This window comes from Podarcis gaigeae, assembly GCF_964106915.1.
Source record: "Podarcis gaigeae genome assembly, chromosome: 10".
Classification (NCBI taxonomy): Eukaryota; Metazoa; Chordata; class Lepidosauria; order Squamata; family Lacertidae; genus Podarcis; species Podarcis gaigeae.
In genome coordinates this window covers 11,600,133-11,625,244 of record NC_139686.1, presented here as the reverse complement: position 1 = coordinate 11,625,244, position 25,112 = coordinate 11,600,133, and the positions used below count along the sequence as shown (strand labels likewise).

Sequence of the window (25,112 nt, the reverse complement as noted above, 5' to 3'; positions counted from 1 at the left end):
GGTCATGTGGCTAGCATGACTAAGCCACTTCTGGCGAACCAGAACAGCGCACGGAAACGCTGTTTACCTTCCCGCCGGAGTGGTACCTATTTATCTACTTGCACTTTGACGTGCTTTCAAACTGCTAGGTTGGCAAGAGCAGGGACCGAGCAACGGGAGCTCACCCTGTCACGGGGTTTCGAACCGCCGACCTTCTGATCAGCAAGTCCTAGGCTCTGTGGTTTAACCCACAGCGCCACCTACGTCCCCTCCAGATGTTGCTGGACTCCAACTCCCATCAGCCCCAGCCAGGATGACCAATGGTCAGGGACGATGGGAGTTGAAGTTCAGCAATATCTGGGTGGCTGCAGGCTCATCTTTAAAGCTACAGGATAAACCAATGTATATGTGTCCACAATTGATGTGCGACAGCAACAGATTGCATCGCAGTGACCTGGAAGTGGCCGGAAAGGGGGGCAGGTGCGCAATAGGTTTATGCGCACCTGCCCCCCTGACATTGCATGCAATTATCCATGGTTGCCTGTATCTTTTCAGCCTCACGCCGTGCAGAAACTATATGACCTATTTTCTCTCCAGCCTTTTGGCTGCAAAACTCTAAGATCTGACTCAGTTCCACAAGTGCGATTAATGACAGGCAAGGCCTATTGAGTTATCTGGGGCTTACTCCCCAAGTGTGCCATGGGCAGCGCTGTGATCTAAACCACTGAGCCTCTTGGGCTTGCCGATCGGAAGGTCGGCGGTTCGAATCCCCGTGACAGGGTGAGCTCCCGTTGCTCGGTCCCTGCTCTTGCAGTCATGCTGGCCACATGAAGCGGCTTGCAGTCATGCTGGCCACATGACCCGGAAAAACTGTCTGCGGACAAACACCGGCTCCTTCGGTCAGTAAAGCAAGATGAGTGCTGCAACCCCAGAGTCGTTTGCGACTGGATTTAACTGTCAGGGGTCCTTTATCTTTACTCACAATTGTGCCAGTTCAGGAAGTCAGACAGCAGTATGGGAAATGCTCACAACATATGATGACCAAATTCAATTTGCTCTGGTTTCTGGTCTTCCTGGATTCCCAGGCATAGCTTAGTGTTTAGAGAAGCAAGCTTTACGCAGGCCTGTAGCTAGCAGTGCTCTCTCGAGTGCACCTGTGGCTACGCAATGTCATACTGCTTTTATTTCGTAGGAACATAGAACGATAGAGTTGGAAGGAACCCCAAGGGCCATCTAGTCCACCCCCTGAAATGCAGGGGTCACAGCTAAAGCTGTTCTGGCCTTCGTGTAACCAGTGATGGAAATTCCCCAGGTGCATTTTCTGACTGGCATGAGTCCAACTGCGACCACGTGGAGATCTCTGGATGCAAGGATAGTGACTTGGGAAAGCAAAAGGTCACTTAGAGAAGGATCTGAAATATTTTCCTTGAAGCCTAAATTTGTTTTTATTCTGCATTGTTTTATTTGATGTTTTAATGTATTGGAAACCACTTTGAGAAATGGAATTAGTAATAATAATACTAACAACAACAACAAATTCCATTGGTAAAAAAGGCACTTAGACATTCCATTGTGTTCGCCATTACTTGGCAATTAAATTTTATATCTGAGTTTCTAACACTGTGCATGACCCATAGCTTTCTGCTGAAATCCTGCTACTTTTTATATCACAAACATAATCACATATCAGACATATACACCCCTGCTATAGCATAAGAGTCTCCATCAGAACAGCAATAATATGGCATTATTATTATTGTTGTTGTTGTTGTTGTTTATTACAGCTAATAATGCAGAATCATGTGTGGATACCCCAGTTTGAATCCACCACTGACACTATTATTGGGTCATTTACAGGATGCAGAATATACCTGTCAAAAACAAACCATCCGCCTGAAGGAACACTTATTCTTAAAGGGAATAGCAGTTGTCGTTTGGTCATCTCTGCCAGTCATAATATGCAGTAGGGTTGCTATATGTCCAGGAATTGGGCAGCGGAACGACGTCGGGGCGGATTTTCGCTAAATCGGCAAAATGTCTGGGGGAAACCCAGGCACATGGCAGGGGATTTTCACTTTTGGGAATATGGCAGCCCTAGGTAACTGAGTGCCAGCAGCAAGGCCCCATCTTTGAAAATAAATAAATCATATTTTCCACGTGTGCACTGAGAGCTAACACACTGTCTTGCACATTTGGGGCTAATTGTTCTGAACATACACAAACACACAGTCGCAGGACTACATCCCTAGCTTAACATCCACCAGGCTCATACCTGTGGCATGCATAGTATGTTAATTACAGGTGAGCTGCCAACTCACTCAGGCCCTCAGGCTGTGGACCAGCTGCCAATGTAGCCTTCGGTGTGAAACTAGGGGGTGTCACCCCTCCCCGAGTCAGTCAAAGGTCAAAGCTTGGCACAGGCTGCAATTTTGCACCTTGTTTATCCTCTCGACAGGTGTTTTACCTGGCAAAAATTATTTCAGGAACTAAGCTTAACTCCTTCACCTTAGGTGGGGCAGAGATCTCTGAGCGATGTTTCTCAATACGGTAAATTTCCTAGAACTAACTGGAGTTGTAGTTCCTCAGAAAGGCACAAAGTGGCTTTCTTGTAATGTCTTGCTCTAATATGTATACAGTGGTACCTCGGGTTAAGTACTTAATTCGTTCTGGAGGTCCCTTCTTAACCTGAAACTGTTCTTAACCTGAAGCACCACTTTAGCTAATGGGGCCTCCTGCTGCTGCCGCGCCGCCGGAGCACAATTTCTGTTCTCATCCTGCAGCAAAGTTCTTATCCTGAAGCACTATTTCTGAGTTAGCGAAGTCTGTAACCTGAAGTGTATGTAACCCGAGGTACCACTGTATTGGCTTCCTTTTGGGATACCAATATCTTCGGGAGAAGAAAAGGCTAAGGAGTATAAACCCTACACAAATCTGGAGCGGAGTCCCTAAGGCAGTTAGATGGCACCAATCTGGTGCCAAATGTCTTGCTCTGCTTTCCTTTGGACCCCATCAGTGAGGCCGAGAAAGGGGTCTTGTCATCTGGGCATCCCAGGACTTCCATACTCACTGCCCAAGCTTGCGCCCTAGGAAGGTCTCTTTGGTGAAATGGGACTTCACCCCCAGAGGTGCACTCCATTGTCTATCGAGATGGATGGATGTCAACAACAGACGTGGACCAGACAGTCCTTCAAATATAGGATGCCTTCGAATAGTGGCATGACCTTTCTAAGGCAAGATAAGTGGCCACCCTGCTTTTCAATTCACCAAAATGGAGACCACAGAAGGACACAAAGTGTGCATATCTATGCTGCAACTATGGTGCTGCCCTCACCCCAGAAATTCACAACAGCCCCAGCATCTTTCAGAGGCATGGCTCAGTCAGGACGGCAGCACTTAGTTAGGGTGGATCTACACACAGGGGTAAAAAACCCCACTACGAATAAGTCAGAAATTAAGTCGTTATAACAAAATAAAAAGCGCTATGGAAAATCGCTTAGATTTTTGTTTTGCTCCCCAGCGCCATCTGGTGTTGCATGTTTATAATGAATTCAAAACCCTCTTTCTTGACTGATGTAGCTGAGTCCCCTGTGCATGTAATAAGACTCGCTTACGGTCCAAGATGCAAGCAGTTCAAGAGAGCAGCCCATGGGGAAAACAAATCGAGGAGGAGGTTAATTCTGAGGTGCTGAGAAGCAGAATGACCCAGGCAGGCACAGGCAACCAGTCAGCAGGAGACTGGCAGGTAAGAACAGGACAGCAGAGAGTGTCACAGATACTACAGAAATCCTGGAATCTTAAGGAGACTGGCAATAAGCTTGGAGAAGCAAATCTTGTCCAACAAGCTCCCGAAACACATTTTCCAGAGGCAAGTCCAGTGTTTTTACAGGGACAAGGAGCAATAGGATGGCTCCCTATAGCTGCCCAATTCCAGGCCCCGCAATCTCTGGGTTGGGAAGGAGTTTTTTAAAATCCTAGAGGAATTACGGTACTGCCCTGTGTCTGAGGGTCACTTTGCCAGCTAAGGCCTCTGACAAACACATCCACTTGGGAGCATCGCAAATGGTATGCTTTAAGCCTGTTCTCCCTCCTTTCTAAAAAATATTCCATTCCATGACAGCATTTCGTCTTGCTGCATTTAATATTCACTCTGAAGGTTCCCAAAAAAGTGTGGTGGCAATTAAAGGCAGGCTTTTCAAGAACTTAGTTAGGAAACTCGGCTAAACACCGCTGTACGCTCCTGACTCCTTTGCTCGTTAAGGTAATGTGTTTTGATTGCTCAGATCTATGGTCTGGGAAGCAAACAGGACTTATGCTTCCCTCATTGAGGTCTTCCGGACCTGGCAGCTATGCTCCATTTGTGCTGAACAAATCCCATATTTAATTGTTTATACATTATCTAGCCTTTTAATTTTCATCTTCATCCCCCTGCCAGCTAATTAAACCAGATTCTGCATGGCCTGTCATCTTAAGATTTTAACAGCGATCAGATAATTCCATTTGATTCTAAAATCTCTCCATTTACATTGATTTTCAGCTGGACACAGACCAAGGAAGGTTACAGTGTAATCACCTTGAAAACCTCCACGGTTGAGAGGCAATGCTTTCTAACGGCGTCAGAAATTCAGACATATAAACTAATTGACAAATGGCACCTGAAACCTGAGTTGCAGTTGCCACAATGGTATGTCTGGGTGCTGTTCCCCACCCCAGTGAGGTTTCTTATTCTTATTATTGTTATTATTATTGATTTCATATGTATACCGCTTTACATTTTAAAGAGAAAAAAATCTGACGGCAGTTTATAAAACGTTAAAGGTAAAGGGACCCCTGACCATTAGGTCCAGTCATTGATGACTCTGGGGTTGCAGCGCTCGTCTTGCTTTATTGGCCGAGGGAGCCGGCGTACAGCTTCCGGGTCATGGGGCCAGCATGACTAAGCCGCTTCTGGCAAACCAGAGCAGCGCACAGAAACTCCGTTTACCTTCCCGCTGGAGCGGTACCTATTTATCCACTTGCACTTTGACGTGCTTTCAAACTGCTAGGTTGGCAGGACCTGGGACCAAGCAACGGGAGCTCACCCCGTCGCGGGGATTCGAACTGCCAACCTTTTGATCGGCAAGCCCTAGGCTCTGTGGTTTAACCCACAACACCACATCAAATCAAACAATCCAGAGCAAAACAAATCAAGGCTTCTAGGAAAGTATTTCAGATCCTTCTCTAAGTGACATTTTGCTTTCCCCATACTTATTCACTGACTTGATTTATAGAGCTGCCCCATCGCAGAAGTACTGGCTAGGAAGCCAGTGTAGTGGTTAGCGTGTTGGACTAGGGCCTGGGAGGTCAGGGTTCAAATCCCCACTTAGTCATGAAGGTTGACCTTCATAGTCACAGCCTCTTAACCTACCTCACAGGGTCGATGTAGAGATAACTGAGGTGGGGTGTGAACCATGGACTCCAGGGAGGAAAAGGTGGAATATAAATGCAATAAATAAGCTGTTCTGCTGAGCTGCTTAGGAAAGCTGGAGGGGGCAGCCAGATGGAGATGTCAGTTGCCAACAGTGTTAGAAACTCAGATATATTAACTACGTGCCAAATGGCAGCTTAACCCTACAACGGAATGTCTATTCGCCAGGGGGGTTGGACTAGATGGCCCTCGTGGTCCCTTCCCACGCTACAGTTCTAGGATTCTGTGACCTCATTGCTTGACTGTAGCTTCCTCTTACAAGAATTCGCTTGTCCCAGCACGCAAGGAGGAGAAACACACACAAGGGAAATGGTATTTACAGTCATACCTCGGGTTACAGAGGTTGGTTTTTTTTGGGTTACGGACTGCCGAAACCCGGAAGTATCGGGATTCGGCGGTCGTGCATGCGCAGAAGAGCTGAATCACGCTTCGTGCATGCGCAGAAGTGCCGAACCGCACTTTGCGCATGCACAGAAGTGCCAAATCGCAACCCACGTGTGCAGACGCGCTGCTGCAGGTTGTGAACGCTGCGGGTTGCGAATGTGCATCCTGCACGGATCACGTTCGCAACCCGAGCATCCACTGTACTCTGGACTAAGGCAGAGGTTTTTAAATTGCAGCCGCCAACCTGGAACCCAGGAATCTCCACGTAGTTGCAAGTGGACCTGCGCCAGAAGCAAAATGCCCCTGGCCCCTGGCTAATTTCGAACACTGCTTCTCAACACCAGCTGCCGAAGACTGTAAGAAGGGAGAATGGCGCTGTGCTCAGGTCCTGGCCTGGGGAATTCCCATGGGCATCTGCTTGGCCACTGAGGGAACAGGATACTGGACTCGATAGGCTCCTCTTATGCTTTTAAGTCTATTGGAACTTAGAAGTTAGTGCCTGAACTGCACCTCAACCCTAAATATGGTAAGTTGCTGGTGTTGCATGGATGAAGAACGGGCAGAAACGAAACATAAATATATTACAATAAATATTGTAATATAAAAAAATAGAAATTACTTGAAAGAAACAAATAGGCTTAGGATTAAATTAAGTTATAATCAAATAAATGGGATTTAGAATGTTAAGAAAAGTGAATAAGATGGACTATAATTGGAAATTGTTTTAGTTTAATAATGATATTGGAAAGCTGTTACTTTTAATTACAAGGAAACTCAGAAGGGAGGAATTTGAGGAAGTCAACCAAGATGTTTAAAAGGTTGGATTTGTGAAGAATTAAGTTAGTTGTTATTGTTTATCTTGTCCCCCCCCCTTTTTCCCCTTTCTTTGTTCCTTTTTCTTTTTCTGTGTATCATTTTGCTTTGTGGTTTGTGTTATCACTATGGAAAATCTAATAAAAAAAATTTTTTTTAAAAGAAAGCAACAAAACATACCATTATACACCCTACTTTTCAGAACACGGTTAACCATTACATTGCCTGCTTTAATCTTCGCAGGGGAGAAATCTTAGCTGAACAAGAGCCAGCTTTTGATAGAATATGGATACAAGGCAATCTAGGAAGCTGACGGTCTTAAGGCAGCTTAACGGTACCAAGAAGCCAAGGAAGCCTGAGCGACCTCAAACCACCTGCCTTGCCGTTCTGTTTCGCTCGAGAGAGGAGCAGCCGTTTTGCAAATGTTTTCGTACTGCCACTCCAGGAGCTGGGTTCCCCAGGCGAGGAACAACCGCAAACAGATCAAAACTTGCAGAGCCGATAAAACAAGCAACACAAAAATCCCCTGAAACAGGAACAACCTTATCGGAGCAGCAGTGCACACAAGTTCAGCCACAGCCGTGCAATTAGAGTGCGCCACAAAAAATGTCTTCATGGAGATACAAACCACATCCTAGAAATCACAGCAAAATGCAGTGAAGAAGAATGCCAAGAGAAATGATTTTGTTTTATTTTTTTCAAGGCCGGGGGTGTTTTTAAAAAGGCTTCACATGGTGCTAGAAAGACAATAGATTAAATATCAGGGGGCTTTCTTTGGAGGGGGGAGTGTTCCACAGCCAGTGGAAGAGTGGTGGCTATTATTGAAAAGATTTCTGAACTCCTTTTCATAGAATCATTGAATTGCATAGTTGAAAGGGACACTAAGAGTTATCTAGTCTAACGCCCTGCAATGCAGTAGGGGCAGATAAAGGTAAAGGACCCCTGACCATTAGGTCCAGTCGTTTACCTTCCCGCCGGAGTGGTACCTATTTATCTACTTGCGCAAGTGTGCTTTCGAACTGATAGGTTGGCAGGAGCCGGGACCGAGCAACGGGAGCTCACCCCATAACAGGGATTCGAACCGTCAACCTTCCAATCGGCAAGCCCAAGATACTCCTGCTGAATTCACAAGACCTATGTTCATGCAAATCAGGAATGGAGGAACTGTGGCCCTCCAGATTTTGCTTGACTCCAACTCCCATTAGCAACAGCCAGCATGGTGAACGACCAGCATGATGGGAGTTGCAGTCCAACAACAACTGGAAGGCCACTGTAGCTGTACTTGCATATAGGAAAATCACCCCCCCCCCATGGTATCTGCTACAGCTGCTAGAATAGTGATTGCTGCTAGGTGCAAGTCACAAACTATATCCACAAAGGAGCAATGGATTTGTAAACTAAATGAATATTTAATTTTGGCAAAAATTAACTGCTATAATAAGAAATCCGTCGAATCAAAAATCAAAAAAAGGAGTGGAAATGTTTTGATGAATATACGGCAAAATATTGCTCAAAAAAAGAGATACGCTAATATGCCTAGATTAAAATGTGAAGTACTGGATGGAAGAAAAATTAGTAAGGAAAGATAATAAGAATATATAGATGACTTGAGAAGACTGTAGAAGGCAAAGATAATTGTAAATTGTATAATGTGGGGGAAATCGAGTGGGGGCGGAGGGAGAAAAGAATAATATGATGGATTGAGGAAATATAAATGTAAATGTATGGGGGGACGGGGAGGAACTGGTGTTGGCTTTGGTACACATGTATTGCAATGTAATCTGTGAAAACCAATAAATAAATACCATATTTCTTGCTCTATAAGACTCACTTTTTCCCTCCTAAAAAGTAAGGGGAAATGTGTGTGCATCTTATGGAGCGAATGCAGGCTGCGCAGCTATCCCAGAAGCCAGAACAGCAAGAGGGGTTGCTGCTTTCACTCCGCAGCGATCCCTTTTGCTGTTCTGGCTTCTGAGATTCAGAATATTTTTTTTCTTGTTTTCCTCCTCCAAAAACTAGGTGCGTCTTGTGGTCTGGTGCGTCTTATAGAGCAAAAAATACGGTAAATAAGAAAGAAAGTAAAAAACAAACAAACTGGAAGGCCACAGGTTGCTCATCCTGACTGGGAAAAGTACAAACTGCTTACCATTTCATAGCCTGACAGAGTTGGAAGGGACCCTGAGGGTCATCTAGCTCAACCCCCCTGCAATGAAGGAACATTTTGCCCAATGTGGGGCTCGAACCCACAGCCCTGAGATTAAGAGTCTCATGCTCTACCAATGGAGCTATGGAGGTCTTAAACGAGGGATGGGTAATATCAGGCCCAGGGTCCAAATCCAGTCCTCTCGAAGCACTTTGAAGTCTCTGCACCATCCTCGCCTGGCTGAAAGGTGTCTTTGAACTCTCGCAAGTCTTCCTGGCAGCGCCTGAAAGGCAGACAGAAAATAGCCCGGAGGGGGCCACCACCAGAAAGAACCTGCTACCATATTTTACCTTCAAGGAGATGGCGGAACCCAGAGCAGGGGGTCTATTGAAGACCTTGGCGAACCACATTTGTAAACCTGTGTATTGCAGATATAATACAGGTTACCTCAAATGTTGCCGTTTACAAGACGCAGCCAAGTTTAAACGCCAATTGCACTTGAAAGCAAGCAGACTCTTTTGATACGCATTTCGGTGACAGCATCAAGGTGGATTAGCTGCTCACATAGCATACTGGACACAGAAATATGCAAGACACCAGCAGACACCCAAGCAAACTATTCAAGGGAAGGGCTGTAAGTCAGCTGTAGAGCATCTACTTCGTGGGCAAAGGTCTCTCTCTCCACCACCCCACCCTTTCATCTGCCTTCTTTCCCACCTGATATGCAGGGCAGATGAGTCCTGCTTCCTTCAGCTGGCAGAAAATGGAACTGGCAGAAAATGGAGCCAAGAGATAAAAAGTACAGGCAGCAGGGCAGGATGAGATAGGAAGAAGATAGCAAAAAGAAAGGAATGCCATAGGTGCCTCATCTCTGAATTTACAAGCAATTTTAAAATAAGTGCCAAAGTCTCCAAACTGCAGCCTGGCAACCTTATCCCCAAGCAAGCAATGTCTGGGTGTGACCACACCATAAGTAACAGACACCTGCGTGAGATAAACTCTCCAAACAAACCGATTTAAACCTTCTCATGTGGCTGCCTTTAGTGCCGTGGGCACTAAACTACGATGATGTCTATTTTTAAAATTGAGGAACTATTTGAATCAGTTTAAATCAAAACATGGTTTTAAAAGGGGGGAAAGAGGGAGAGTTGGGAATGCGCTGAGATAATAGTTTTTACCAACACAAAAATGCTGGCAGGGGAGCAAACTTCTAAGCAGCACAGAAATCCTCGTCTGGCAGGAGACTTGTTAGGAAATGGAAAGCCAGCAACGCTGTCCGCATGAGGGATTTGTCACCCAAACCTTGCTGCAGTTTTATTGGGAAGGCTGAGGAATAATTCCTATAATAATCCCTTGCCCCTCCCAAAAACCCCCCACAAAACTTTACCTAAACTCTCAGCACTTGGAATATTCCTAGTTCTGCTCAGCAGACTGCATTCTTACGCTTCTGCATCCATTCCATCAGTTAAAATAAAATTAAAAAATTCTGAATTGCTGGGGGTGGGATTTAAAAAGGAGAGAGGGGGAGACAATAGGTAAAGATTTTCCACACTTCACTCCTCCCCTAGTTTAAATGGGAGCAAGAAACCACAATCCTTTGTTTAGCATTGCATCTGAACTGGTTTGTGTCACTCAAACAAACTCTGATATGCCAAGAATAAACCTTGGCTTCACATTGTGGTTTGTTTGGAGCATAAAACAATTATCGGTCCCCTGAGCGGACACAAAACTGCTAAGCCAGGGGTTGTGATCTGTTACTCACACCAGAGAGGAGCCACTTGAACATTCATAGCAAACTATTAATGGTGGTTTACTGTGATGTGTAAACACAGGCAGTTTTGACTGTTCACCAGAGATGCAATCCTATCCTACACACACACACACACACACACACACACACACACACTTAAGCAGGAGGAAATAGACCTGCACAGGATTGTGCCAAATTTATTTATTTTTTAAAAAATTAGCACTAACCCAAAATACTCCCCACCACCACCCAAAACAGTAGCCTACAGAATAGAAACAAACAGTCCAACTGCAAATGGCCATCAGGATAAAGTGAAATATTTGACAAACAGCAGCATTTAAAATGGCAATGTTTTATATTTAAAAATAAAAGAGAGAGCATTGGGGTGGGAAGATGATTCAAAGGGCAAGACACAGTTTTCAGCAAAACAAACTCTGATAAGAAAGTGAGCCATGTCACCTTAGGGAGGGGACAGAGAAGATTTAGAGCTACAGATCAGATTTAGTGACAAACCTACTCTAAAATAGGCTGCCTCTGTAAAGCTGTAGGGACCCAAGGGTTAGATCTATATATAGCTGGTGCTCTATGTTATCTTACATCCAAGCTCATTTAGAGGCAAAATGCCAAATGTAGGAAGCATTGCAGGGTATGGTGTTAAACCAGGGGCGAGCAAGCTGTGGCCCTCCAGATGGAAATGTAGAGCTGGAAGGGGCCCTGGGGTCATCTAGTCCAACCCGCTGGTGGACTCCGATTCCCATCAGCCTCAAGGTCAAGGATGTCTCGAATCCAGCAATGTCTGGAAAGCCACAGGTTCTCCACTGGTGCGCTAAAGCTTTTGCACTGTGTCCCATGAAGCAAGAGCGATTGCCACTCGGAAAAAAACAGACAAGAACGAAGGGATAAATGAGGGCAACGGTCTTCCTTCAATCCCAGGGAACTTGCTAGCTAACATCATGGCAGTTGTCACTTTAGCATCACTCACCTCCTGAAAGCATCCTAAAATCAAAACTACCTGCTTGTGAAGTGAGGCTCCCAGCTTTTAAGAAGTAAGAGTTCCTTGGCCATATCCCCTTGAAAATACTCCCAATCCCACCCCACCCCCCCAAAAAAAGGAAAAAAAGAGAAAAAGGCCACAAGAGTTTTAATAGCACAAGGATGGAAGACTGAAGAAACCCCAACTAAAGAATCATGGCAAGAAAAATTGATGGACTATGCAGAATTGGCAAAACTGACATACAAGCTACGGGACAAGGACAACTGTGACTTTAAAGATGAATGGAAACCCTTTACAAAGTATTTGAAGACGCAACAAAGTGAACTGGACTCCTTGGCTGGCTTTGAATAAACATTCACAAACTTTTTATTGATAATAACCAGCTAAATAGTTTGAGGATCTATACAACTGTGTAACATGCAGAAAACAGCATTTTGAGAGAAATCAAAGACTGGAACTGAGGGAAGTCGGGGGGGGGGTTCTGTGGGAGGAGGGAGGGGGAGTGAGGAAAAACGGGGGGAATAAGGATGATATGTTTCTGGATAATATGTTTTGTTTTAAGTTTGAATAAAAAAGTTATTTAAAAAAGAAAAAAAGAAAATACCCCCAATCCTGGCCATTTGTAGCCCATTTGTCTCAGCGGGGCTCCAAAAGGAAAAACTCACCTAAGGGAGCAGTTTTGGAGGGGCGTTTTTGCAGGAGCGACCTCACAGGCACAGGAAGGGTTAAGCACCCCCTCTGCCTACAGATGCTCCCCCATATGTCCCCTGCCCCCAATTTTCCATTATCTCAGGTTTGGAAACACATGTTTGCTAAGGTTAAGAGGTATCTTCTGCAACCCCTGTTGCTCATTCACTGGTGAGCACTAGACCTTTTCCGGGATGCCAGGAGTTAAGCATTTCTCTCTCCAAAGCCGTGGTCTGTGAAATTCCAAGAGAGGGGTTGGGCCCAGAGGGTAAACAGGGCTGGACTGCTGGGCTCTGCCCAAAAGAGCCACCAGCAGCATGAAAAGAGCCTTAAATGATAGGCGGAGGTGGCGAACAAGGATAACAGTTTGCCAGCTGGGGGTGGGGGCTACTGGAAATTTAGCCTTGCAAAGGCTTCCTTTGTCCAAAATCTCCCTAACGTACCAAGGGCCGATGCAGACACCTCTCAGAGTTAAATATTAAATCAGCGGCTGAATGACAAACAAACCGGGGCTTGTTTTGCCAAAAGTACCAGTGAGCACCCACAACAGAGGATTGTAACCACTGTCTGAGCAACCTTGGCAGCGCAGATTTGGGAATTCAAGAGGGAAAAGAGAAAGTCTAGTCTGAAAAGGACAGGGTGCGATCTTCTAAGCCAGGCCAACAAAGCAATGAGAAAGCACGCTGCATTTCACCAAACTTTTCACCAGGAAAGGGAACTTCCATTCTGTCCCAGGAGTTTCCATGAAACTCAAAACGTTCCCAGCCCGAGGGACACATTTCCTGATGCCACATGCCATTGACTGGCAAGGCAAGAACCAAGGATAGATATGGCCAGGAGCTAAACTGCAAAGAGCAACTTGACGTGAATCTCAGCTTTGCACAGCAAGACCAAATCCCAGCCATGCAAAAGCCAAAGATTTCTACACGCAAACCCCTCTCTTCGAATGGGCAAGGAAGAGGCATTATTCTGGCTCAAGAGCACATTCTGGCAAGGCAATGGAGGAGGAGGGCAAGGGGCAGGGCTTTGAGGCAGCTCAAGGGGGCCACACAGGGAGGTCTGGAGGGCCACATCTGCGCCATGGGCCGAAGGTTCCCTCGCACCTGCTCTGCACCAGTTCCCACAGGCTCAGGAGTAAATCTCGCGTTACCTCCTTGCATGTCCAGGCTTCGTTTTCTTGGAATAACATGGGGTGGGGGCAGGAGAAGGACTCTTTAGGGAAGTGAACCCAACAGGGAGCTGGTGCAGAATAATTGCTAGGTGGAAACTCTGGTCAAAATGTCGGAACACAAGAAGTGGTCTAAGTTATACCAGGTCAGGCCATGAATCTATCTAGCTCCATAGTGTGGACAATAGGCTACAAGCATCTCTCTAGGGTTTCAGATACAAGTCCTCTCCCACCCCTACCAGGAGATGTTGGGGATTGAGATCTTTGGCATGCAAGGCAGATTCTCTACCATTTAGCTACATGGCCCTGCAGACATGGGGCTCAAGTCTATTTATCCATCCAGCTGAAAGCAGGTGTCCTTGGTTTTTGGGCTGGGAAATGCCTCTGCCTACCATCCAGGCTCCATTAAAGCTGGTGATGATGCTAGGAATTAAAACTGGGAACCTTTTTCACCTAGCAGAAGCTGTAGCAGCTGAGATGCTCTCCAGGGTAATCCCCACTGGAAGCCTCACTTCAGCCAGTAACTGACAACCTGGCCTTCAAGACTAGCTTTCAGTTGCTCAGCCTGCCCACTCATCTCATTTGCATTATGCGGTTTGTTTTTGTTTTTAGTTCCTTATAAGAATATTTATAAACAGCCAGCATTATGGCGTGACCATTTCTAAGAATGCATATAAACTACCAACTCAAAAGAAATTTCTCAGGAGCATGGTTAAAACATCAAACAAATGCGGACACACAATCAAATTCATTTTCTAAAAGCACCTGGTGAAACATCAGTTGCTGGGCCTGCCTTATAAGAATATTGTATCGAACCACTCTGAGAGCAGCAAAATTCTAACTATTGGTGAACGAAACAGAATAATGTATGTGCTGTTACCATAAAGAAGGCTGATCGCCGAAGAATTGATGCTTTTGAATTATGGTGCTGGAGGAGACTCTTGAGAGTCCCATGGACTGCAAGAAGATCCAAACCTCTCCATTCTGAAGGAAATCAGCCCTGAGTGCTCACTGGAAGGACAGATCCTGAAGCTGAGGCTCCAATACTTTGGCCACCTCATGAGAAGAGAAGACTCCCTGGAAAAGACCCTGATGTTGGGAAAGATGGAGGGCACAAGGAGAAGTGGACGATAGAGGACGAGATGGTTGGACCCTGATGTTGGGAAAGATGGAGAGCACAAGGAGAAGGGGATGACAGAGGACGAGATGGTTGGACAGTGTTCTTGAAGCTACCAGCATGAGTTTGACCAAACTGCAGGAGGCAGTGGAAGACAGGAGTGCCTGGCGTGCTCTGGTCCATGGGGTCACGAAGAGTCGGACACGACTAAAGGACTAAACAACAACACCACCTGTAAGGTGCCAAGCAATCCAAACAAGGCCAACTGCCAAAGCTGGAAAGGATGTCCCCCCCCCCCAATTGCAAAAAAGGGTGAGGCAAAGCAAAAGGCTGATCTACGCAGCAAGATCAGAACTTGTTGTACAGTAGGAATATTATTGCAAAGCCTCCCCAGCTATTCTCTCTCACACACACACATTCAGCAAAGATGATTTACTGTAGAATTTCAAGGTTGCCATTTGAGCCACAAGTGAAATCAACTGTGGGTATAAATAATTGTTTTTAAGAGCAGAGCACAAGGTTGGAAAGCTAGTTTCCTTGTCTGCCTAAACGGCCCCCTGTGGCAAGGAAAGATAAGGTGGGGGGAGGGAGGGGAGGGGAGGGGAGAAAGAGGCAAATAAATTCAGGGTTCAACAGCATCCATTTTCAGGCCTCATTTGCACAACAATGGCACATCTCAGTACTACAATTCACAAACTCAAGTGTCCTCATGATCATCATCATTACATTTAATACAACTCCCTCAATGTGCATAGAGCTTTGCAAGGTCTTAAGAGGGTAGGTACCTGCCCCAAGGAACATACAATCAAAGGTTTGATACAGGGAAGGGAACAGGGGCAACTGCGCCAGGGAGCATCCAGTGAGATTTGTCTGCATGACCCCTTCCCTTGGAAACAGCAGTGTGGTTCTTTGGATGCTGGCCACGCTGGGCACTCAGCAAATTTGATCCTACAAACTGGCATAATTCCACCAAAGTTGTTGCCCTAATCCCAAAGTCATTTACTCAGAAGAAAATCCCACCAAATTCACTGGGCATTATTCCCAAGCAGACATGACCAGGACTGCAAAACCTGCCCTACACACACACACTTGGGAGTAAGCCCCACTGACCTCATGCTTACTTCTGAGTAAACAAGCATAGAATCAAACTTGTAATGACCCGGCACAAGGAATACGGGAACCTGAAATCACTTAAACCTACCTACTCAGGTAGATTTAATCCAAAGGGGGCTGGAATTATTATTTCAATATTTCAGCTTGCTGGGCCGATGCTATTGGTCCCCCCCCTTCACCTTTTAAAGAAAGGTGGCTTGTTAAAGACCAATAGGTTTATCCTGCCACAAGCCTTTTGAGGACAGAATTTCATCCTATACATCTTCAGTTGGCGGATTATGTATAAAGATACACGCAGATGCTCACCCACGGAACTGGGAAGACTAAATAAACAGTGGAGCCCAAAGTACCGAATACAAATGGGTGTTGGACTGCCAAATTTGCAACCCGAGACAGACAAGAAATTAGTAGAAGAAATCGTTCGGGAGCTAAATAAACACAGATGCGGAGGAGAAAACAACGCCGCAGCAAGGCAGGGAAGAAGTTTTGCTAAAATAGTTTCCAAACGTGCCCAACCTCCAGTCTAACCCGCTTGCGGACCCGTCTCCACGTTCCTGAAGCTGTGACCCACTCCCTCGGAATCCGAAAGCCGCTTAAGCCCCCGCGCGCTCGGCATCCCAACAGGGCGAGCTAACGTGGGAAAGCATGGAGCGCGCGTCCCATCCGCCCTCCGGCTTAAGCCACTCGCGGATGGATCGCTCGCCAGGAGGAAAAGGAGCGCGGGGAGATCAGGTGTCGGGATCCGGCGAGGCTCCTCGGAAGCATGCAGCCCCAAAGCGGCGCGCGTAGTTTCCAAGCCTGTGCCAAACCTCTCCGCGCCACGGCGAATACGCGCCGGACCTGGAGAGCCACGGACCCAAACTTTGGTGAAATGCAGATGCCCAAAGCCAAGCGCTTGGCACTTACCCGCTCGGTTGCTCGATCGCTCTCGCCGCGCAGCCAGGACGGGGCGTCCGCTGGACTCCACCAAGGGAGGTGCGCTCGCTCGCGTCGCGGGGCGCCCCGCCCGGGTGGGTGGGGACAGGTGCGCGCAGCAAACAGGCGGCGAGGCAACAATGCGGGGCGGGCGGGCGCTGCGCTGACTCAGCCCGCCCCGCAGGCGCTGACATCACGCCCGCCCGGCGCGTAAAGGCGCACGCGCGCCCTGCCGCTGCCAACCCCCGTCGCGGGTTCGAGTTCTGCTGGACCCGTATAGGAATCCGAGAGTTGGAAGGGACCGTTGACTGGCATAGCCAGGAGGGGCAAGGGGACAGGGAGGCAGCTGTCTCCCCTAAATCAAGTAAATAAATAAAAATACTAAACTAAAAGTAGAAACTGTAGAACGCAATTATTCTGAGCACTTTGGGTCCAAAGAAAGTAATTTAAAACAACTGCTGTTGAGACATTTCATTCCGAATCTACTAGTGTTTCTCAACCTGTGGGTCCCCATATGTTGTTGGACTACAACTCCCATCATCCCTGAGCTCTGGCCTTGCTAGCTAGGGGTGATGGGAGTTGTAGTTCAACAACATCTGGGGACCCACAGGTTGAGAAAGGCTATGAACCAGACAGAGGATGGTGCGTGTCCTGCCCCTCCCGAAAATAAATCCTGGCTGCAGCTACGGAAGGGACTCCCCAAGGTCATTTAGTCCATCAGGATGGGTGGGCTTGAACCACCAACTTTCTGGTTAACAGCCAGACGCACTCACCCACTGCACCACAGGAGCTCTCCCCTCTCTTATTATGCAGTTATAAAGCAACAACAATAATTTTATTATTTATACGCCGCCCATCTGGCTGGATTTCCCCAGTTATTCAACGCCTGGGCTTTTAGTTTGATTTATTGGCTTTCTGTGACACTTTCATTTATTGAATTTCAAATGAATCCCAAAGCAGCTTACAAACAGTATTCTATTTTATTTTTGTTTATAGCCCACCTTTTGATCCATGCAGCTCAAGGTGGCTTATGCATTGTTCTCCCTCTCATCATCTAATCAGCACAACAACCTTGTGAGGTAGGGCAGTTGGGAGAGGCAGAGACTGGCTCAAGGAGGAAGTCAAACCCAGGTCTATCAGGTCCTGGTCCAACGCTCTAAGCACTGCACCTCCACTGGCTAACGATAACGTAGTAGAGCAGTGCCTCCAAAAATGTTTACACATCACTTGGGAAGACAGGCGAACTAATGCCAGTGTCCTGGAAGAAGCAAAGATCACTAGTGTCAAAGCGATGATTCTTCAACTTTGTTGCACTGGTCATGTTGTGCGGATGCCTGATGATCATCTTCCGAAGCAACTACTCTCTTCCGAACTTAAAAATGGAAAGTGTAATGCTGGTGGTCAACAAAAGAGGTTTAAATTCTCTCTCAAGGCAAATCTTAAAAAATGTAGTATAAACACCGACAAACTGGGAAACACTGGCCTGCGAGCGCTCCAGTTGGAGAACAGTCTTTACTAAAGGTGTCATGGACTTTGAAGACGCTCAAGCTCAGGACGAAAGGGAGAAACGTGCTAAGAGGAAGGCATATTCAGCAAATCCACACCATGATCAGCTCCTGCCGGGAAACCAATGTCCCTACTGTGGAAGGACATGTGGATCCAGAATTGGCCTCCACAGTCACTTACGGACTTACTGTTAAGACCATTTTCATGGAAGACAATCTTTGAGTGATCGCCAAAGAAGAAGTAGAGCATCACAGATGCAGCATAAATTGCATAAATTATCAGTGAAACAATTACCATCTGTAAAACACTATTAACAAAGCAGCAACTGAAAAATAAGCTAAACATCACAATTTCAGCAAAAGACCTGTTTTGTGATGAACACATCAATATGGCATTTGTAATCTGTAAATCAATATTAAGAGAATAGCAACTAAAATAAACAAATTAAGCACTGTTAAGTTCATACACACAATCTCCACGCCCCCCTGACTCAAATTCTTTCTTTCTATTTGGTTCATTGAAATACACATAAAAGACACATGCCGTCTGTTCATCGACTTGTTTAACACAGGGCATTTGGCTTAGTTTCTTGTTTTAATGTATGAAGTTAAAGTTAGCTACCTGACTATATGATTTAATGTGTGGCTGATCGACTTAATTAATTGGTGGACGTTTTTATCCCATTGTTCCTCCAGCTGACTGAGGTTTTCCTGCCTCGGTTTTCACCCTCCTCTCATTCTGAACCAATTCTGAGTTGCTGGCATGTTTCGTATGTGTGCCTGAGCATGTGTGTGCATGCAATCACATGCTGAGCACATGTGCGCCCGAGTGCATCCAGCGAGGGCAGAGGACTGGAGACACTCATGAACCGAGAATGCACTAGCCTCCTGAACCCTCAGTGACACATGTTTCATTTAACATAATGAAAGACACGAGGGTTCAGTTCACCACTGTGCTCTCAGTCTTGGTTCTGCCACCGTGAGTCACCGCAGTGCCATTTGTGGGCAGGTGTCGCTGTCACATGCTGGTTATTCAACAGCGTTACAGAAACCTGGTGCTGAGTCAACTCTCATGGGAAGGAGCAATGATGTACACCTAGCTTGTAGGTAATTGGAGATAACACGCCAGTAAGCGCCAGTTCTTTGGTTGATGCTGCTTATGAACAAAAGCCAATGTTAACTTGCAACCTGTACGAGGCTCCTGCCTGTCCTCAAAGCATAACCCCTCCGCGATGCTCTTCCAAAGTGAGCAGCTTTTGATGCTCAGAGAGAAGAAATGAATGGAAAACCCCAAATTTTGCAGAATAGTAAGCCCCATCACAAAGGCTCCATAGAGAAGGTAAAAATGGTTTCACAAAAATGCGTTCTCAGCATGTGATTTCAACACGCATGGTGATCAAATCAACGTGGGGAAGGTTGAGATGCCTTTAATGAAATCCATGAGCCTGGTCACTGATCCCTGGCAATCTTAGAAAATGCATGTCCAAAATTCCTTCTAAAAAACAGGAGGAACACAGCCTTATGTAGAATCAGTGGATTGGTATTGCCATAAGAGCATAAGAAGAGGCTGATGGATCAGACCAATGGCTCTCATCTCGTCCTGCGGGCGGGAAACCCATGAGCAGGATTCTGCCTGGCCTCACTGCCAGGCAGAATATCTATCCAGCTCAGAAACAAAGCTCCCTTACTTCCAGACCCATGAAATTCTTCTTCATCAGCTTCACTCTGTTACACTGGGCCCACTTCTGCAATCGGGCCAAACTGGAATACCCAAACACCTCTCTCTCTCTTTCTCCCTCCCTCTCTGGAACTGTTCCACCTACTCATAATTACACGCCAAATCCATAACGAGTGGTTAAGTAACAACCAGCTGCTGCTGCTCACGGCCTCCTGGCAATCTGCAGGACAGGAAAGAGTGGCATACCTGACATGCTTCTAAAAAGAGGCCAAACCGGTTGTTCTGAGGACTGTGTGAAGATTTCATTTCATTTTCGTACCATGGTGTACGAAGAGAGATGCAACATTCGCGGCCTGGATCCAAAGAGTGAGCAAATAACACACCTTCGCACAACTTGTTTCCTTGAACAACATCCACCCCCTCTGGATCTGGAAACAGTAATTGAGATGACTAATTACTACTCTCTGAAAAAAAGAAATGAATGAAATATGAACAGAATGGAGCAACAAATTGTGTATTTTCTCTCTCTGAAATCCTCCCCTTTGCATCTGGGGCTACAAGGGGGGGAAGAGATGCCCGAGGTAGAGGACAAAAGCACCGCCATGATCCCAAAATTCTCACTTTTTTGAGTATGGAACCTGAAATTCTATCACACGCCCTCCAACATTCCTTTGATGAAAATAGGGACATCCTATTCAATTATTAGGGATGTGAGTGGCGCTGTGGGTTAAACCACAGAGCCTAGGACTTGCCGATCAGAAGGTTGGCGGTTCGAATCCCCGCGACAGGGTGAGCTCCCCTTGCTCGGTCCCTGCTCCTGCCAACCTAGCAGTTCGAAAGCACGTCAAAGTGCAAGCAGATAAATAAGTACTGCACTGGCAGGAAGATAAACGGCGTTTCCGTGTGCTGCTCTGGTTTGCCAGAAGTGGTTTAGTCATGCTGGCCACATGACCCGGAGAGCTATACACCAGCTCCCTCGGCTAGTAAAGCGAGATGAGCGCCGCAACCCCAGAATCGGCCACGACTGGACCTAATGGTTAGGGGTCCCTTTACCTTTACCTTTCACCCAGCTGCATAGATTGGTGGGGCAGTTGCCCTGCATCTCCCTGGATGCGGGTGGGGGTGTGGTCTAAACCACCTGACCACTGGACCTGTTAGCTAGGGATGATGGGAATTGTAGTCCCAAATATCTGGAGGGCCAGAGTTTGCCTATGCCTGCTGTAAGGCATCTTCTTGTGTTCCTACCAACAACAAACTATAATTTCTAACTTTGCTCCTACCCCCAGAAGAAAGGCTAGATACCCTCCAGAGGAGAATCTAAATATAGACCCAATGCCTAAGCTTCTCATTATGAGCCAAATGGCAAAATAATTGGATTTGGCACCTCTATTAATTGATGTCAGCTTTTTCATCAGGGTAGCATTTGTGAGATCAGCTTAGCCAGCAGAGGAATGTGGAGGAACAGACCTGTTTCTGTTTTTTCTTAAAGTTAACAGGCCATTTTGGCTTCCAGGGGAAGAGGGGATCTGCTTCCCAATCTTGTATTTGAAAAAAAAGTAAATATCTAAGGCACGGCTTGGTGAGAAGGGGTGCGTGCATGTGTGTTGGACCACCAACATTACTAATAGTTGTGATGTGGAGTGGGAGGTTGCTTCTCCTTCAGGGCCAGTTGCCATAAAAGCAAGCAACAAAACACTCCCGCCCATTGTTTTGGAGCTATAGGTCAAGTGATAGGTCAGGGATGGGGAACTTGCGGCCATCTACAGTTGTTGCACAACATCTCCCATAATTCCCAACCTTTCGCCCTGCAGACTGGGGCTGATGGGAGTTGGTTTCCAACAACATCTAGAAGGCCACGGGGTCTCCATCCTTGTTGTATGTCAAGGGCACATCCCAGCCAAAGGAAAACACATGGCAGATAGTTAGCTCTTCATTGTCAGAGATAACACTTACAGCCGCTTCTACAGCTCTAGGGACCTACGCACACCAATCTAGCATCTAGGCAGCTATTCCCAGGTCCTTGCTCTGTGGAGCAACTGCATCAGCAGGGGACTACTACCCCTCCACCAGTTTACATGTCTTCCCCTACCGGGCTGCACACACGCAGCCGGAGACTGCACCTGCATGGCAACGTCCTCTGCTCCTCCCTTTTCAATCCCCTACTGGTTCTGTGAGACAGTGGTGCAGGAGAGGGCAGGGAAGCCCCTGGTCCTTCATTTGCCTTACCTGCCTCTTCCTCTAACCTATCCTGTGCTCCACCTTCCAGCTCTGAAGTTTCCTCTGCCTCTGGCCAGTACAGTTCCCCACAAATCACTGACCCCCCTCTCCCATGTCAGACCCCTCTTCCCCCGATGAAGAAGAGTTTGGATTTGATATCCCGCTTTATCACTACCCTAAGGAGTCTCAAAGCGGCTAACATTCTCCTTTCCCTTCCTCCCCCACAACAAACACTCTGTGAGGTGAGTGAGGCTGCGAGACTTCAGAGAAGTGTGACTGGCCCAAGGTCACCCAGCAGCTGCATTTGGAGGAGCGGGGAAGCGAACCCGGTTCACCAGATTACGAGTCCACCGCTCTTAACCACTACACCACACTGGCTCTCACGTCCTGCCAGCCCCTGGTATCATATGACTTGGTCAAGGATGGTTGTCACAGGCCCCTTGGCTTCTTCAGGATCTGGTATGGTTTGGCAGCCCCATCAGGATGACCAGAAGCAGGAAGGAGATGAAGCAGAATAGGGTGGAGCTGAAGGCTGCTCCCAGCAATGGAGGATGGAGGTTATCCCCTTTTGACTCCAGGAATCAGAGACGGGATCTTCCAGCTCTGTCCCCCATCTGTCTAGCAGAGTGCAGAGCCTCTTTGGAGAGGGCTCCTCAACCAGCCTATGGGGTGGTCAAGCAGGGGGCAGGATGCAGTTTTGTTACCCAGAACCGGACACCACCTCCGCCATAAACATGATCAGATGCATCAACCCAATGCTCATTTGCATTCCTGTAAAGTGAGAGTGTCTCGAAAGTGAGCTCACCACACCACATCATTAAAAGCTGGGTGGGGAGAGGCGTGGCATCAGTTGGGACATCTCTGCTGCTTTCATTCAGCTCTGAATCTCCTGCCTTGCTTGCATACCTGGGCCCTGTGCTTGCCGCTGAGCCTCTACCCTTACCAGCATGAAGAAAGAACTCTTTATTAACCTCTGTCGTTGTGGTTTGGGCAGGCACAGGGCAGTGAACCCTCCTGTTGTTGTTGTGGACTGCAGCAAAGGGGTGCCCCTTTTGGAGGAATAGGTAAAGGTAAAGGTACCCCTGCCCGTACGGGCCAGTCTTGTCAGACTCTAGGGTTGTGCGCTCATCTCACTCTATAGGCTGGGAGCTAGCGCTGTCCACAGACACTTCCGGGTCACGTGGCCAGCGTGACAAGCTGCATCTGGCGAGCCAGCACAGCACACGGAACGCTGTTTACCTTCCCGCTAGTAAGCAGTCCCTATTAATCTACTTGCACCCGAGGGTGCTTTCGAACTGCTAGGTTGGCAGGCGCTGGGACCGAGTGACGGGAGCGCACCCCGTCGCGGGGATTCGAACCGCCGACCTTTCGATCGGCAAGTCCTAGGCGCTGAGGCTTTAACCCACAGCGCCACCTGCGTTTGGAGGAATACAGAGCCTTAAAGACTCTGGTTGGGATCCAGCAACCTGCCAGCTCTCCTTGATTGGCTCCCAGTACGTTTCCAGGCACAATTGTTGGTGCTCACCTTTAAAGCCCTAAATGGCCTTGGCCCAGTATACCTGAAGGAGCATCTCCACCCCTATTGTTCAGCCTGGACACTGAGGTCCAGCACCAAGAGCCTTCTGGTGGTTCCCTCACTGTGAGAAGCCAAGTTAAAGGGAACCAGGCAGAGGGCCTTCTTGGTAGTGGCGCCCACCCTGTGGAATGCCCTCCCATCAGATGTCAAGAAAATGAATAACTATACAATTTTTATAAGACATCTGGAGGCAGCCCTGTTTAGGGAAGTTTTTAATGTTTGATGTTTTATCGCACTGTTGATATTCTGTTGGGAGCTGCCCAGAGTGGCTGGAGAAAGCCAGCAAGATGGGCGGGGTATAAACAACAACAACAACAACAACAACAACAACAACAACAACAACAACAACAACATATTATAATTATTATAATAATTATTATTATTGCTTGCCCAGTGTGTTGCCCTTCTACGTGAGCAGGCTCAGTGGAGCATGATAGTATAGTGGTAGCTCGGGTTAAGAACTTAATTTGTTCTGGAGGTCCGTTCTTAACCTGAAACTCTTCTTAACCTGAAGCACCACTTTAGCTAATGGGGCCTCCCACTGCCACCACTGTATGATTTCTGTTCTCATCCTGAAGCAAAGTTCTTGACATGAGGTACTATTTCTGGGTTAGTGGAGTCTGTAACCTGATGTGTCTGTAACCCAAGGTATCACTGTACTGCTGGGCTGGTTCCACCATTGAACCATAGAATTAATGTCCCCATGGGTTTATTTTTGCTTGCTTCTGCCCCTTCCAACAGGTGGGCAGAGAAATCAGAACCCCTTTGCGCTGGGCTGGGGGAAGAGTTTGGATTGGGTGCAAGTGTCCCTCCACACATCCCGGTTGAGCTGCATTCTCTTGCCTCTTCTTGCAGTGTGACGCCAGCCTCCCTCCACTGGTGTGGACCTCCCACTTTCTCCAGTGAGAAGGCCCAAGCAGAAAGTCCCCATAATGGGCATTGTGGCGCAAGGCAGGCCCGTGTCAGTCCAGGATCTGCCAGATCTGGCCCTACTGCCATCACATGGCAGCACTGGGCCCAATCTGTGTGCCAGCTTCCACCCTAGTGTTCATGGCAGGACTGCAGATATCACTCCCTAAAGCCCAGCTGGGCCGTCATGGGGGAGGTTAGCCTTGCTCCTTAATGGGGTATAAAGAAGACAAGGAAGGCAGATGTCCTGCAAATGTCCAGGGTTGCTGCAGGCCTGATTGTAACCAAGGGAGACTGATAATGTCTTTATCCCTGCCTGGAGGCGATAAGCAGAAAGCCCTGCCACCCCTTTCTTGCCCTGGCCTCCCTCCTAGCACTTTGGGATATGACTGCAAGATTACAACATGGAAACTGCAATCTTTGTTGGTGCTTAATCGCTTAATGAACTATTCACTTTGCCTAAGTAGCTGCATTGTCAGCGCCTCTTGTCATCTGTCCAGGCTCTAACAGCTGGCCTAGGCAAAGCTTGTTGTCCAACAACTAAAGGCAGACGCTGTTCCATCTTTCTGCATGGACTCCTGCCTTCGGAGAGTCAATGAAATACAGGGGCTTCTTCATTCGCTGCGGAGGGAAAGGGAAAGCAGAGCTTGGTACCTTTCTCTGGGCTTCTTAATGCCATGCCAGAAAGGGTTGCTCATTG

At 47.2% G+C, this 25,112-nt stretch overlaps 1 protein-coding gene and 1 long non-coding RNA gene across 3 annotated transcripts in view; one reads left to right on the top strand and one right to left on the bottom strand.

The window, feature by feature from the left end:
- Nucleotides 1–16,639, bottom strand: part of PROSER2 (proline and serine rich 2) — a 29,603-nt gene extending 12,964 nt beyond the window's left edge. The window contains exon 1 of one of the 2 annotated variants that reach the window (XM_083700674.1): nucleotides 16,519–16,639. The gene's annotated coding sequence lies outside the window, so the exon portion shown is untranslated. The remainder of the gene's footprint in view (nucleotides 1–16,518) is intronic. The other variant, XM_083700675.1, reaches the window with a different exon arrangement.
- Nucleotides 1–25,112, top strand: part of LOC310826340 — a 264,239-nt gene that overhangs the window by 72,475 nt on the left and 166,652 nt on the right. The gene's annotated exons all lie outside the window — the stretch shown is intronic.